The following is a 6,190-nucleotide window of genomic DNA, read 5'->3' on the forward strand; positions in this document are numbered from 1 at the left end:
CTGAGCTCTGTCCTTCATGTCCTCCACTATACAAAAATCTTTTATCTGTTAGCACTCTTACCAAATCTCATAACTTTTCAGTGACATTTTTCCCTTCTCATTGTGTTTTTTAGGACCTGAGAACAGGGAAGACAATTGGAACTAGACATGAAGTTGATGGAGTTTACCTTTTTTTATCAAACCTCTGAGCAATGATTACTGTGTCAGATTGAGTCATGCCATGATGAAAATTTGAGTTTTTTGAAGTTGTGGCATTGTCGCCTCAGTCATGTGTCTTTTAAGTCCATTAAATTTTTGTTTCCAAACTTATGTCAGTCTAAGTCTAGTTTGAGTATGCAATGTGAAGTTTGTCATCTCTCAAAACAATGTAGAACTATATATCCTACAAATAATAGGAGTGATGTTGCTTTCAAATTGATACATACTGATGTGTGGGGCCCATACTCTATTCCATGTATGGGCGGCTATAAATATTTTATATTGTTCATTGATGATTACTCTAGATATGCTTGGCTTTACCTGATGAAGAGTAGAGATGAGATTCCTTCCATTGTTCAAAACTTCTTCAAGATGGTGGAAACACAATTTGAAAGGAAAATCAAGATAATATAGTCTGACAATGCTAATGAGTATTTTGAAAAGCATCTGTGGTTATTCCTTGAAGGGAGCAATTCATCAAAGTTCATGCTCTCATACTCCGCAACAAAATGGTGTAGCAGGGAGAAAAAAACAGACATGTTGAGGTGGCAAGAGGCTTTATCTTCTAGATGAATGTACCAACTTGATTCTGGAGAGATGCAGTTGAAGCAATAGTGTATTTCATTAATAGACTTCCTTCATGATCCCTTTCTCTTCAATCACCTCATCTACTTTTGTTTCCTAAGGATCCTATTTTCATTTTGCCTCTTAGAGTCTTTGGTTGTAGCTGCTTTGTTCATGACACGAGTCATCGCTTGAAACTTGACTCTAAATCTGTCAAATGCATATTTTTGGGCTACTCTCCACTCAAAAAGGGGTACACGCGCTTTGATCCCTATATTGGACGAAGGTACGTATCTAAGGATGTTACATTCCTTGAGTCTACTTCATATTTCCAGTTCACTCGTCATTCCCTTCAGGGGGAGAGTGTTTGTGAAGATCTGACTCCTTTTTGTTTTCCTATTCCTACCTCTATGGACATTCCTAGTTTGTCTTCCTTTTGTAGTAACAGTATTCATGTTCCTCCTCCTCCTCCTCCTCTCCAACGATCTTGGCAACAGTAGTTTATAAGGCATAAAAAGAAGGATACTCCTGAGGCTGAATGTCCACAACAATCGAATTACCCGATTCCAGGTAACTCTGAAAGCAACATTGAACTTCCTTCTCCTACTATTATTGAGCCTGATATCTCATAATCTGAGCTTGACCTTCCCATTGCAATTAGAAAAGGAAAAAGGAAATGCATTGCCTACCCCATCACTAATTATGTTTCTTATGATATTCTTTCACCCTCCTATCATGCCTATGTTATTGCCATCTCATCTGTTTATGTTCCTCGTAACGTTTTAGATGCAGTTTAGTCACCTTAGTGAAAGGATGCTATGAACCAAGAGATAGAAGCTCTCTTAAGAAACCGTACTTGGGAGCTTGTTCCTCTTCCTGAAGGTAAAGTTCCAATGGGTTGCAAGTGGGTATATACCATTAAACACAGGGCTGATGGATCAATTGAAAGATACAAAGCTATGTTGGTGGCAAAAGGATACATCCAAACATATGGGATTGACTATCAAGAGATTGTTAGACAGTCTTGTATGCCCTTAGCTTCAATCGGATTTGATGTACTTTTGTTATTTAGTGAAAATAAATTAAAGTGCATGTTTGATTCATGTTGTTTGGTATAATTCTGTGTAAGACCCTAAAACTGGACACTTATAGAAACTTGTGTTAGTTTTTAAATGTTCACAGCCATTGGATAAGTCTGGGGAGATTTATCCTGCCAAGGCTGATACTGGTGTGCCACCAAGTGTTGGGATGACTTGTTTCGACCATCAGGGTAAGACCCAAGGCACATGCAGTATGGAATTGCTTGAACCCTTGAACCGGACTAGATTTCCAGTATTGCCCTAGACCTTGGAGACAGATGGGCAAAACTGAAAAGTTATACCTGACCCCTAGACTCGATTATGACACATCACTAGGTGTCGGATCAGGCTGTCTTTGATGTGTCAATCAGTGAGATCCTTAGTGGGGGTCAAAACTTGGACATGTTGGGGCAGTTTGAGAATTCATCTGAGTGAGTGGTCATAGTGACATGATCAACCTCTTTGTCGGACAATGGTAATGATCGGTAATGCACTATCTCTGATGGAAACCAAACTGCCGGCAGTTGATTTCAATCGTTGGAATTTTGTTTTGCAAAATAAGATATATATATATGTATATGTACGGTTTCAAAAGATTTGCAAAAGCTTTTAATTCCTGGGATCCATGTGAGTAGAGAGTGCGACACTGTTCCTTGTAGCCGAGAGAGAGGTTTTCTTTTGTTGGGCAGTGCTTGATCATTAAGGGCTGAGAGGTTAAGTGTAAAACCATTTAGGATAATACCTAATGGGCTAATCTTGCACATGCCCACAGTCCCTGAGTTTTTATAAGATGGCTTGGCCCAGGGACCACTTAATGTAAGTGTTGGGCCCATAGGGTCCATGTGATGGGCTCAAGGGGGTCACTGAGTCTTTCAGTGAATTCGGCTGGGCCTTGTAATAAAGGCTGGGGTGAACCCATGTGGCTGGTGTGTAGATCAATGCTTGGGTCCCATGCCATACAAAGAAGCCCAACTGGGCAACAGGTTGGAAACTAGTTAAACATTGAACACTTAATGGGCCAAAAGCCCATTTCAAACTGGGCTGATATGATCACCGGTTCATTGGGCGAATCTGAGATTAGTGTTAGTAAAAGGACTGGGTTTTTGACCTTATCCACTCTAAGAGACCAAATTCAAATTAGATTTGAATCTGGTAACCTCCTGATAAGATCAGGAGTTAACTAACTTGATCTGTAGATAGGATTAAGATTAACCTTTATCCAAATACTGATTTGGATTGGGATAACTCCCAAAATATTGGGAGGTTTCTTAATTAAGAAGAAAGAGGAGAAAACCCTAGCAGAAATATTAGATTTCGAACTAAGGGGGTTGGAGTAAGCAAGACACACATCCTGCAATCTGAGATTTGATCTCTCACAGACTCCAGAGAGAAGAGAAAATTCTGCCCTCTTCGTCCCTGGACTTCTCATCATTCAGTCGCTGCCACTACCTGTTGGAAGATTGGATCTTTGCAGCAACAGGAAGTCAAGAAAGCAGTTCTTGACAATAGTCTTGCAAGAAAGACACTAGGATTCGGTGTTCAAGTTTTTCAGAGGGTTCTTGTGAAGAATCCAATGTGTAGGACGCACTCTGCTGGTTCCGTTCCATCCACAGCTGTGTCATTTTCAGCAGGAATGGATCTTGGTCACTTCTTTGGGCGTGAATACCAACTTTGGGAGATATTATTTCTCTAGATCACGTATAATCATTCATGTTTCCTTTTGGTTCAAATCTGGTTTGTTTATGGTTCAAGTATGATCATTGAATAATGTATTCTAAATTTAGGGAATATGATTCCCAGTTGGAAGAAGGTAGAATTTTTTTTTTTTGAAATTCGCCCCCATTCTGACCTTTCTTGGCGTCCATTAGATGGATCCTACCATTCTTTCAAAGAGACCTTTGCTCCTGTAGCCAAAATGAACTCTATCCGATTTATTATGTCTCTTGTTGCTCATTATTCATGGCCTCTATATCATATGGATGTGAAGAATGCCTTCTTAAATGAAGATCTTCAGGATGATGTATACATGAATTTACCACCAGGGATAATCTTACCCAACAATGAGGGGAAGATTTATCGTTTAAGAAAATCTCTTTATCGGCTTAAACAGTCCCCTAGAGCTTGGTTTGATAGATTCAGGAAAGCTATTTTCAAAATTGGGTTTACACAATCACAAGCGGACCATACTATGTTTATACGAAGGGTTAATGGCCTACTCACCTTGTTGGTAGTGTATGTGGATGATATTGTTGTCACTAGTGATGATCACTCTGGGATAAACCAACTAAAGTCAATCATTGCTTTTGAATTTGAAATCAAAGATCTTGGGAATCTCAGATACTTTCTTGGAATCGAAGTGGCAAGGTCAAAGGAAGGGATATTCATTTCACAAATGAAGTATGCCCTTGATCTCCTTCATGAGGTTGAAAAACTAGGGTGTAAGCTAGTTGAAACTCCTATTGACTCCAATCATAAACTGAGTGTTGATGATGGAGATATTCTTCCAGACAAGGGTGTCTACCAGAGGCTTGTTGGTTAGCTCCTTTACCTGTGTTTGACTCGACTTGATATATCCTATGCTATTAGCATGGTGAGTCAGTATATACATAGTCCTAGAACTTCACATATGCAGGTTGTCAACAGGATTCCCGCCTACCTAAAGGGGTGTCCAGGTAAAGGAATGCTATATTCTAACTAGGGACATCTTAAGGTTGAAGCTTATACTGATGCTAATTTGGTAGGTTCTATAGATGATAGAAGATCCACCTCCGGTTACTACACCTTGATAGGAGGTAATGTTGTGTCTTGGAAAAGCAAAAAACAATATGTTGTTGCACGATTTAGTGCTGAAGTTGAATATAGAGCTATGGCTCATGGTGTATTGGAGTTGCTATGGTTGAAGTCTTTGTTATCAGAAATTGGGATCCAAGTTGAAACCCCAATGATGCTACATTGTGATAATCAAGCTGCCATAAACATTGCTCTTAACCTTGTTCAACATGACCACACAAAGCATATTGAAGTTGACAGACACTTAATTAGAGAAAAGATAGCTAATGGAGAAATATGTGTGCCTTTTGTTAGGTCAGAGAACCAACTTGCTGATTGCCTCACTAAGGGTCTCAACAAGCCAAAACAGTTAGGCATGATAGATATCTATACTCAATTTGAGGGGGAGTGTTGAGAATGTGTATTTGGCTTTAGGGGTATTGTTGTCTTTTCCTTTTTTGTATTTGGGTTCAAATTTATCATATAATAGAATATTCTGGGTGTGAACAGTAACACCTAAGCTCTCTCTCGTAACTCTTCTTCTTCTTCTTCTTCTTCTACACTCGACAATTCATCTTATTTTTTTTAACACCTAACAACTTAGCGCTTATGAGATCCACCTCTTTCTCTTTCTTCTGTCCTCATTGGAAACCCATCTTTCATTTTCGAAGTTAAATACAATAATGAAAATTGGCTCATAACCTTTCTCCATTGCCAACACAACCTAGAACCACCACAAAACACTAGCCACCACCTGCTTCATTTGCAAGAATGCCATGCCCTTTCCTAAGTCTATCTTGAGTCATTACTTAGAATACCGTGCAAGTGTATTGATCTCTTCTTACGAAGATCCATTTTCTGATGACTTCGTCTTTTTCTAGCCACTCCTCTTGTTAGAAATATGACTAGTCTAAACCCTACGGAGCCTAGCTTCCATCATTCCCCTAATTAAATGAATTACAAAAAAGGGAAGAGATGGTTTTTCTTATTCTCCCTGTCCTATTCGTCTTTTTCTAGCCACTACTCTGGTCGGAAATACAACCAGTCTAAGCCCCACATAGCCTCCATCATTCCCTTGATTAAATGAATTATAGAAAAGGTAAAAGATGGCTTTTCTTATTCTCCCCGTCCTACTCGGGAAAAATGGCTTAGATGCTTAGTTAAAATGAACTTTATCTTTGTTCGGATTTGGTGGAATTTCTCATGTTGGGACAAGTTGCAATGATGAGTATTGAAAGTTCTTTCAAATGGAAGAAAGATCCAAAAACAGGGAAAACGTTGGAAGATTGAATTTGAGAACTCGATAAAATCTCTAGGGTATGCTATTTAAGATTGAAGATTAAATGGAGGTTGATTATTCACTATTGGAATTGTGTTTTTTTTCTAACATTTTTCTAATCATCTTGATGTTTTCAACGATTAAAGTTTTTTTCAATTAGGGATTAATGGCATTCAAAATATTGTTCATTTTACAAATGCTTATATGAACTATGTAAAAGCATAAGTGGTCAGAAAATTTTCTTTTGGTCAAATGTTGGTGGTTGAGGGTTTTGAATTATTATATGGAAACTTGAATTAGT

Source organism: Nelumbo lutea, chromosome 1 (assembly GCF_056320005.1).
Source record: "Nelumbo lutea isolate HS-2025 chromosome 1, American lotus-T2T, whole genome shotgun sequence".
NCBI classification, from domain to species: Eukaryota; Viridiplantae; Streptophyta; class Magnoliopsida; order Proteales; family Nelumbonaceae; genus Nelumbo; species Nelumbo lutea.